This window comes from Macaca nemestrina, chromosome 17, assembly GCF_043159975.1.
Source record: "Macaca nemestrina isolate mMacNem1 chromosome 17, mMacNem.hap1, whole genome shotgun sequence".
Lineage (NCBI taxonomy): Eukaryota > Metazoa > Chordata > Mammalia > Primates > Cercopithecidae > Macaca > Macaca nemestrina.
In genome coordinates, this window is record NC_092141.1 from 88,024,528 (window position 1) to 88,035,947 (window position 11,420).

Below are 11,420 nucleotides of genomic sequence, written 5' to 3' on the forward strand. Positions count from 1 at the left end.
ATTTTTTTTTTTTTTTTTTTTTTTTTTTGAGGTGGAGTTTCACTCTTGTTGCCCAGGCTGGAATGCAGTGGCATGATCTCGGCTCACTGCAACCTCTGCCTCCTGGGTTCCAATGATTCTCCTGCCTTAGCCTTCTATTACAGGTGTCTGCCACTATGCCCGGCTAATTTTGTATTTTTAGTACAGACAGGGTTTCACCATGTTGGCCAGGCTGGTCTCGAACTCCTGACCTCAGGTGATCCACCTACCTCAGCCTCCCAAAGTGCTGGGATTACAGGCGTAGGCCACCGCGCCCGGCCACAATAATGTATTTTTAAGTTAATGTGTGTACCTTGTTTCTTAAGACATAATGGTATTGCACACTTAATAAATTACCATATAACATAAACATAACTTTACAATTAATTTCTTTTTTTTTATTTTAGAGATGGGGGTCTCACTCGATTGTGCAGGCTGCAGTGCCGTGGTGCCAACACAGCTCACTTCAACCTCCGACTCCCAGACTCAAGCAGTACCCCTGCTCCAGCCTCCCGAACAGCTAGGACCACAGGCATGCACCACCACGCCTGGCTTTTTTTTTTTTTTTTGTAGAGACAGGGTCTCACTATGTTGTCCAGACTGGTCTTGAACTCCTGGGCTCACTTGGTCCTCCTGCCTCAGCTTCTCAAAGTGCTGGGATTACAGGCATGAGCCAAGGTGCCCAGCCCATAAACATAATTTTTATAGGCCCCAGGAAACCAAAAAATTGTAACTCACTTGTATTAGTTTGTTTTCGCGCTAGTGATAAAGACATACCCAACACTGGGCAATTTACAAAAGAAAGATGTTTAACGAACTTACAGTTCCATGTAGCTGGGAGGCCTCACAATCGTGGCAGAAGGTGAAAACTACATCTCACGCAGTGGCAGACAAGAGAAGTAGAAGAGATCTTATGCGAGGAAACTCCCCTTTTTACAACCAACAGATCTTGTGAGACTTATTCACCATCACGAGAGTAGCACGGGAAAGACCTGCCCCCATGATTCAATTACCTCCCACTGGGTCCCTCCCACAACACGTGGGAATTCAAGATGAGATTTGGGTGGGGACACAGCCAAACTATATCATCACTTTATTGCAATAGCAACTTTACTTTGGTGGACTCAGCTGAATCTGCAATATCTTTGAGGCAAGCCTGTACCAAATTGATTACACTGTTGCATAACAAACCACCTACCTAGTATCTTAAGAAGAAACATCAGTTCCTCACCGGTCATGATCATGATCCTGGGGGTTGGCAGGTGGATCTGCTGGCTTTATTTGGCTCGTTCATGGGGCTTCCTGCAGCAGGTAGTTCAGCTGGAACCGGGTGGCCTGTGATGGCCTCACGCACGTGTCTAGGGCCTCAGCTGAAAGGGCTGAGGTGTCTGGGTCTCTCCCCGCATCCTCTTTCATCCCAGGCTTCTTTTGCGTAGGGATCTCAGCACAGTGCTCCAAGAGGGTAGGACAGGAATATGTGAGGCCTACTGGGACCAGGCCTTGGGAGCCACATGGTGGCCCCTCCAGCCAGTCACAGAGCCAGCGCAAGGAAGTGGTGGGTAGCAGACATCACCATGTCACGGGAGGACATGCAGAGAATCTGCAGCCGTCTTTAACCTATCAGAGAGGCCACTTACAAAATGTCGTTTACCCAGAGGCAAATCTTTTTTTTTTTTTTTTTCAAGATAGAGTCTTGCTCTGTCGCCCAGGCTGGAATGCAGTGGTGCAATCTCGGCTCACTGTAACCTCTGCCTCCCCAGTTCAAATGATTCTCCTGCCTCAGCCAAGTAGCTGGGACTACAGGCACCCGCCACCATACCCGGCTAATTTTTGTATTTTTAGTAGAGATGGGGTTTCATCATGTTGGCCAGGCTGGTCTCAAACTCCTGACCTCAAGTGGTCCGCCCGCCTCCGCCTCCCAAAGTGCTAGGACTATGGGCATGAGCCACTGTGCCCAGCCCCAGAGGCAAATCTAACAATCGATGTGTAAGACCTGTACACAGACAACTGTTAAGAAGTATAAAATCGAAATCCACGGACAGCACGGTGGTTCTTATTCTCTGCAAATATGCCAAGACGGGATTGGAAGCCCATGAAATTTATATGGGGAAATGCTTGTGAAGGATAAAGGTGGGAGGAGGCTGCAGTGGGGAGCTTAGACCACGTGGGAAAGAGAGCAAGGCAGGAGGACTGGGTTGGAAGAATCTCAAAGTGTAGCATAATTCCCAGAAAGGTTTGGCCAGGCTGATAGGCAGTCCTCGAGCAAACATGATCCTTTGTCATACTGCTGTGCCCAGTTATGGGATAGGAGCAGCCTGCAGGCAGCACGGCTTCAGCCTGGCTTTGTGAGATCCCCAAACACAGCAGCTCAGCCCTCTGGTCACCTGTTCCCCTGTGCCCAGCAGGAGATCTGAGTGGTGCATCCGCTTGGTATCCACAGAAGAATACGCCACACTCATGTGCTGTCAAACCCAATTGTATAATAATATCAATTTTTTTTTCCCAGCCCGGGATTACAATTATATCTCAATCCAAATTCCAACAGAAATCAACAGAATGGGCTGGGCTCAGTGGCACACTCGTAATCCCAGCACTTTGGGAGGCTGGGGCAGGCAGGCGACTTGAGGTCAGGAGTTTCAGATCAGCCTGAACAACAGGGTGAAACCCCATCTCTACTAAAAATACAAAAATCAGCTGGGCATGATGGCCCACACCTGTAATCCCAGCTACTTGGGAGGCTGAGGCAGAAGAATTGCTTGAACCCAGGAGGCAGAGGTTGTGGTGAGTGGAGATCACACCCCTGCACTCCAGCGTGGACGACAGAGCGAGACTCCATCTCAAAAAAGAAGAAATAAATTGAAAGTACGATTCTAAAAGTTATATGGGGCCGGGCGCGGTGGCTCACGCCTGCAATCCCAGCACTGTGGGAGGCCGAGGTGGGTGGATCACCTGAGGTCAGGAGTTCAACACCAGCCTGGCCAAATGGCGAAACCCTATCTCTACTAAAAATGCAAAAATTAGCTGAGTGTGGTGATGTGTGCCTGTAATCCCAGCTACTCAGGAGACTGAGTAGGAGAATCGCTTGAACCTGGGAGGTGGAGGTTGCAGTGAGCCAAGATTGCACCACTGCACTCTAGCCTGGGAGACACAGTGAGACTCCATCTCAAAAAAAATAAAAAATAAAAAATAAAATAAAATAAAAATTATATGGAAATATAAGGGCCAAGAATATCCCCGTTAATCTTGGAGATCAAGGTCGGAGGACTTGTTCTGCTAAATATAAAGATTTATTTTAAAGCTTCGACATTAAGACTTTGGGATTTGCACAAAGATAAAGACAAATGGAATAGAGGGCTCAGACATGTATGGATGTGTGACTGTCCAGAAGGGGGCACTGCAGAGCCACAAAAGAGATTTTCTGGAAATCATGCAACGACTGGAGGGACATACGATAAAAAATAAAATAAAACGTGTCCCCTTTCCTCACGTCATAAATAAAAGCAATTCCAGGTGAGCTGCAGATTTGAAGGTTAACAGGAAAACAATAACGCTTGCAGAAAATAACAGAAGATGGCATAGCCCATAAGGTCATGACTTTGAAGTAAGGAAATATCTTTAGAAAAATCAGCAAAACTATAAATCGTAAGAGAAAAGGCTGATGAACTTTACTACAGTAAAATTAAGAACTTTTTTTCTGATGGGTTAAGGAGGAGCTAAAGGTAGAAATTACAGACTATTTAGAACTTCATGAAAATGTAAGTACTACCCCCATCAAAACCTATGGGGTAGCAAGAGAAGTGATTCTCAGCAGGACACGCGTCCCTGAGACTGCATGCATTTGAAAACTTAAGATTTAAAAATAAGCGAGCCCCAGTTCACAACTGCAAAATCATGGAACCAACCCAAATGCCCATCAATCAACGAGTGGATAAAGAAACTGTGTGAGAGAGGTGAGAGAGATATATATATATCATATATATCACAGTATATATATCATATACAGTATAGATACATAAAATATATATCACAGTATATCATATATGGTATATATGGTATCATATATGCTGTGATATAAGATATAATCATATCATATATTCATATATACAGTATATCATATATACTGTGATGTATAATGTGCTGATACATCACTTATATATTGTATATAATATATACTTATATATACTTATATATTATATATAATATATACTTATATATGATATGTCATATATACTAATATATACTAATATATTATATATATCATATATATCATATGATGTGAGAGAAATTGTGAGATATATATCATATATACTGTGATATATATGATATACTGATATATATGTGAGAGATACAGATATACACATGATGGAATACTACTCGGCCATAAAAAGGAATGAATTAACGGCATTCACAGCGACCTGGATGAGATTGGAGAGCATTATTCTAAGTGAAGTAACTCGGGAATGGAAAACCAAACACTTTATGTTCTCACGCGTAAGTGGGAGCTGAGCTATGAGAACACAAAGGCATAAGAATGACACAATGGACTTTGGGGACTTGGGGGGAAGGGTGGGAGGGGGTGAGGGATAAAAGACCACAAATAGGGTACAGTGTATACTGCTCAGGTGATGGGTGCACCAAAATCTCACAAATCGCCACTAAAGAACTTACTCATTAACCAAATACCACCTGTACCCCAATAACTTATAGAAAAATTAAAAATAAAAAAAAGAGACTAGAAATAAAAAAATAAGTGAACCTAACTTTCCACTTTTGAAACCAGAAAAATGGCCAGGCAGCCGGGCGCAGTGGCTCACGCCTGTAATCCCAGCACTTTAGGAAGCCGAGATGGGTGGATCACCTGATGTAAGGAGTTCGGGACCAGCCTGGCTAACATAGTGAAACCCCGTTTCTACTAAAAGTAAAAAATTAGCCGGGTGTGGTGCAGGCACCTGTAATTCCAGCTACTCAGGAGGCTGAAGCAGGAGAATCGCTTGAACCCAGGAGGCGGAGGTTGCAGTGAACTGAAATCGCGCCACTGCACTCCAGCCTGGTCAACAGAGTGAGACTCTGTCTTAAAACAAAACAAAATGGCCAGGTGAGGTGGCTCACGCCTGTAATCCCCACATTTTGGGAGGCTGAGGCAGGAGCATCACACGAGACCAGCTGGGCAACATGGTAAAATCCTGTCTCTACAAAAAAGTATTAGCCGAATGTGGTGGTATGCACCTGTAGTCCTGGCTACTGGGAAGGCTGAGGTGGGAGAATCGCTTAAGCAAGGGAGTTGCAGAGGTTACAGTGAGCTGAGATCTTGCCACTGCACTCCAGCCTGGGTGACAGAGGGAGACCCTGACAAAACAAAAACAAAAACAAAAAACAACAACAACAAAACACACACACACACAAAACAAACACCAAAAAACAAACAAACAAGAAACACCCAGAAAAAGAACAACAACATAAATCCAAAAAGCACGAAAATAGTAAAATCAGAAATTAGTGAAACAGAAAATGGAACAAAATAAAGAGCTTGTTTTTTGAAAAGATGAGTAACATGGACAGTCCTTCAGTGAAAAAGCATGAAGAAGAAAAGGAAGAAGACACAAATAAACACAGAGATGGCGCAACCAAGAGACAAAAGAAGATGATTAGTAACAACTTAATACCCCAAATTTGAAAACCTTGATGAAATGGACTCTTTTCTAGGAAAACAGTAACCAGCAAAATTGGCCCAGAAAGAAAGGAAAGTCCGAGTAGGTCAATAATCCAAAAGGAAGATGAACTATTAAAGACCTACTTCCCAAAAGGCATCTGAATTTGTAGATGTAAAAAGAAAAAGTAAACAAACACAATTAAGCTAGAGAATTATCAGCCCAAAAGGCAGGAGAATATCTTTATGAGCTTACAGCAGGGCAGCTCTGCTAAACTGGGGAAAACAGCAAAGTCACAGAGGATGATATGAATACACCGGACCATACTGAAGTGTGAAATACCGATAGTGCCAGAGACTTTGAAAGAGTTCAAAGACAAGCAGCACGCAGATTCGCTCCCTCTATACACAGCAAAGGCAAAATATTAGTATCTGGGGTATGCAACACACCTGTATACACCAGTAAGAAAAAAACATAATTAAAATGAACAAAGGGCTTAATGGGATTGTCATAGAAGATGTAACACATGTCCAAAGGGCTAATTGACATTACAAGCTGTGTAACTTGAAGTTTTTGTGTGTGTGTGAGCGTGTCGAGTTTTTTCTTTTTTTTTTTTTTCTTTTTTTTTCTTTTTTTTCTTTTTTTGAGACAGAGTCTCCCTCTGTCACCCAGGCTGGAGTGCAGTGGCTGCAGTCTCAGCTCACTGCAGCCTTAACCTCCAGGGCTCAAGCAATCCTCCCACTTCAGCTTCCTGAGTAGCTGGGACTACAGGAGTATGTCACTATGCCTGGCTAATTTTTTGTATTTTTTTGTAGAGATGGGGTTTTGCCATGTTGCCCAGGCTGGTCTTGAACTCCTGGTCTCAAGTGATTCACACACCTCGGCCTCCTAAAGTGCTGAGATTGCAGGAGTGAGCCTCTCATGCCTGACTGGTTCAGATTTTTTAAGAGACAGGACCTTGCATTGTCACTCAGGCTGGAGTGCAGTGATACAGTTATAGCTCACTGCAGCCTCACTCCTGGTTCACGCTATCCTCTAACCTCAGCCCCTCCAGAGTAGCAGGGAATACAGGTGTGTGACACAATGCCTGGCTAATTTTTAAATATTTTTATAGAGTTGCAGGTGTCTCATTATGCTGCCCAGGCTTGTTTCAAACTCCTGGACTCAAGCCATCCTTCCACCTTGGCCTTCCAAAGTGCTGGGATTGCAGGCGTGAACCACCATGACTGCTACAACTTAAAGTTAAAACAACAATGAAACTCAATGTTCACACATCAGTTGAGAAAAAAAAAAAATCTTAAAGTTTGATAACATCACTGTTTGAGAGGGTGCGGAGTAATACATACTCATCCAGTGCTGGGGAAAATGTCAGTGGTGAAACCATTTTGAATGACAATTTGGCAGTGACTGTTACAACTGAAAGTGTGCATACTCTACTGTTAGTAACTCATGTTTTTACCTTAAAAAGAAAAAACATATATATGTATCCAAAAAGGTTTATACAAAGATATTCATTTTAACATAAAAAAATAGCAAATGTTTGCTATGTTGCTATTTAACTATTCACTGAAATGATGGCATATTAAGCAGCAGTCAAAACGAACAAATTAGAGTTATATAAATCAATATGGCTTGATTTAAAAAATACTGCTAGGTGTGAAAAGCAAGATGCAGAATAACCTGTACAATATGATACCAGTTTTATAAAACACAAACAGCCCAATATAGTTCCAGGTACATACACATATTTTAAAGCATGTATGTTTTAAATATTTATAAATGTACAGAAAAGTGTTTTATTTATTTTTGAGACAGAGTCTTGCTCTGTCACCCAGGCTGGAGTGCAGTGGCACGATCTCGGCTCACTGCAATCTCCGCCTCCTGGGTTCAAGTGATTCTCCTGCCTCAGCCTCCAGAGTAGCTGGGATTACAGGTATGTGCTACCATGCCTGGCTAACTTTTTGTATTTTTAGTAGAGACAGGGTTTTGCCATGTTGCTCAGGTCTCAAACTCCTGAGCTCAAGTGATTTGCCTGCCTCGGCCTCCCAAAGTGCTGGGATTACTGGTGTAAGCCACTGTGCCCGGCCCAGAAAAGTATTTTAAAACATCTGTAAAAATACAGGCCAAATTGCTGATATTGGTGGAATGCTGAGGGGTGGACTATTGAGGGGGAAGTATGGAAAGCAAGAGGTAGGCGGATGAAAAGGAGCATGAATTCCATCTGCAACGCTTTGAAATTTTAAAAGGAGAAAATGAATGCCATGTGTCAAAAGACAAAATTATAACACATTTAGTTATAAATCTAATTGGCTTTTATTTGAGATTCATGAATTGGGGCAGCTTTCCTTCTACAACATGGAGTAAGAGCTTCCATTGGTCAATGGCAGACAGCGGGTTTTGTGAGATGGGAACAAGGAAACGGAACCAGAGGAAAAACGTCAGTTGGTTACCATTGCGTTTCTTTGGTAAAGGTTAAAGCGGAGGGGACTTCCTTATTACACTGACTTACGTAGACTGGAATCTCCTGTTTTCAGGAAAAACGTGTCTGTTTTGGGAACTATCTGCTTCCTCAAGGCTTCGGTTTCATGATACGTGGCGTTTAGCACGAGTGACTCCATCTTGGTTTGGGGTGGTCTGTTGGAGCCTAGTGCAGGAGCTCAGTCCAAAATAATGGGCTCCCATAATTTCTGTTTAACAAATGTTTGTGCAATTGCAATAATAATACGAGGGAAAATGACCAGGGCAGGCATCCCAGGTAGTGTCACTGTATTATTGAGGAGTGAGTGTGTGTTCACAGATGGAGGTGTGCAGGCAAACAGGACTTTCCAGTAGGTACCCGGGCGCAGCCTCCAGTGTGTATAAAGGTGAGTTGGGGGGCTGGAGCCAGGGGCCAGCCATAACCACAGCTTTCTTTCATTCATTAAGCCTTTACTGAGTAGCAAGGAGAAAGGGAGTGACGGTTGAAAAGTTCTTTTTCTTTCTTCCTTTTCTTTTCTTTTTCTTTTTCTTTCTTTTTTTTTTTTTTTTTTTTTTTTTTTTGAGACAGGATCTCAATCTGTTGCCTGGGCTGCAGTGCAGTGGCACAATCATGGTTCACTGCAGCCTCAACTCCGCAGGCTCAAGTGATCCTCCCACCTCAGCCTCCTGCGTAGCTAGGAGTACAGGTGCACACCACCATGCCAGGCTAATTTTTTTTTTTTTCTTTTTTTGAGATGGAGTCTTGCTCTGTCATCAGGCTAGAGTGCAGTGGCATGATCGCAGCTCACTGCAACCTCTGCCTCTCGGGTTCAGCTGATTCCCGTGTCTCAGCCTTCCAAGTAGCTGGGACTATGGTTGCACGCCACCATGCCTGGCTGCTTTTTTGTATTTTAGTAGAGACGGAGTTTCAGCATGTTGGCCAGGATGGTCTCAATCTCCTGACCTCAAGTGATCCGCCCACCTCTGCCTTCCAAAGTGCTAGGATTACAGGTGTGAGCCACAGTGCCTGGCCCAGGCTAATTTTTTGTATTTTTTGGAGAGATGGGATTTCTCCATGTTGCCCAGGCTGGTTTCCAAGTCTGCTCAAGCAATCAATCCTCCCGCCTTGGCCTCCCAACGTGCTGGAATTACAGGCGTAAGACACCGCGTCCAGCCTTGACAGTTTTACATGTGTTTTTTGTTTTTCCTCCAACTGGTCTGAGACATGTATCTGAATGAAGGGACAGTGAGATTTATTGCAGAAGGAATGCAACGACAACGAACAAGGTAAGAAGATTTTGAATAACAAAAAAAAAAGATACCAGCCTTGCAAGCAGGCTGCTGTTTTCAGAGGTTTGTCTAAATTCCAGGATTTACCCCACTCATCTTAGTTAGATTTAGCTACTGTAAAAACACCAAGATAGTACTAGCTTAAACAAGACAGAAGGATATTTCTCTCATTTAAGAGTCTGGGCTGGCCGGGAGTGGTGGCTCATGCCTGTAATCCCAGCACTTTGGGAGACTGAGGTGGGCAGATCAGCCTGATGACAGAGCAAGACTCCATCTCAAAAAAAAAAAAAAAAAAAAAATTAGCTTGGCGTGGTGGTGGGCGCCTGTACTTACAGCTATTCAGGAGGCTGAGGTGGGAGTTCGAGATCAGCCAGGCCAACATGGTGAAACCCTGTCTCCACTAAAAATACAAAAAATCAGCCAGGCGTGGTGGTGGGCGCCTGTAATCCCAGGTACTTGGGAGGCTGAGGCAGGAGAATCACTTGAACCCAGGAGCTGGAGGTTGCAGTGTGCCAAGATCACGCCACTGAGCTCCAGCCCGGATGACAGAGTCAGACTCTGTCTCCAAAAAAAAAAAAAAAAAAAAAAAAAAGTCCAGACATAACCAGCCCAGGGCAACACTGGTCTTGCTGTTGGGGACCTAGGCCCCTCCTACCCTTTCCACCAGTGACTTCCATCTCATGGTCTCAGATGGTTGCTGCAGTTCCTGCCTTCACATCCTTGCACCCAGTTGGTGACCAACAGAGGCGAGGAAGGAAAGGTGGAGGGCATGCCCCCTTTGTTTTGCAGGCACAACCAAAATTGTTCTTATCACTTTGTTTCTTGTTTCATAAACCACAACTTACTCGTAAGTACACGTGGCAAGAGTAAGTGCTGCCGCTGGAGAATATTGTCTTTATCTGGGTTACCATGTAGTCAGCAAAAACGTGGGTCTTCCTTTCCTAAAGGACAGGCTCGGAAGGAATATTGGGGACAATTAGTTCCTGCCACACTCTTCAGCATATCAGCAACCAACCCCGGGCGCCAGGTGGTGTCCACTCACCTGATTCTCATTTCTGGCTGCCCCGGAGGCCATGAGGGAGGAGGCAGAGGAAGGCAGAGCAAGCAGGTGTGAATCTAGTTCCCTACTCTGGGTGCTCTGGGCATGGCTGAGGGGTGGCGCAGAGGCAAGTGCACGCACTGCGGCCCCACCTGCAACAGGAAGCTGACGGGACAGCATGGTCAGGCACGGAGGCCCGAGGCTCAGCTGTCCCAAACCAACCAGCCTTCCTGTACGGGTGTGGGCAGAGCCCAGGACAGCTGAGAGCCCGCAGGGAGGTGTCAGAGGGGCCCCTGAAACAGGGCAGGTGGCTCTGCCGAGTCTGTAGTTCAGATTCACAGGTAGGGATGCCAGATTTAGCAAATGCATAGACAGCATCCTAGTTCAGTTTGAATTTTAGATAAATATGCAATCACTTTTTTTTTTTTTTTTTGAGACGGAGAGTCTCACTCTGTCACCCGGGCTGGAGTGCAGTGGCCGGATCTCAGCTCACTGCAAGCTCCGCCTCCCGGGTTTACGCCATTCTCCTGCCTCAGCCTCCCAAGTAGCTGGAACTACAGGCGCCTGCCAACTCACCCGGCTAGTTTTTTGTATTTTTTAGTAGAGACGGGGTTTCACCGTGTTAGCCAGGATGGTCTCGATCTCCTGACCTCGTGATCCACCCGTCTCGGCCTCCCAAAGTGCTGGGATTACAGGCTTCAGCCACTGTGCCCGGCCGCAATCACTTTTTAATATAAGCTTGTCCTATGTCCCATGTGTCATTTATTTGGAATTCAAATTTAACTGATTGCTCCGTATTTTATCTGGAAACCCTAGAAGGTTAGGATTTAGAGGACCCACTCAGGCCTCAAATGGGTCCAGAGCTCCAGCGTGAGCCAATGTGACCTCAAGGCAGACAGGGCCCCTCCAGTCTTGGCCTGACGCCCAAAGAGACCACGAGCCACAGGGGCTAACAAGACGCCATAAGA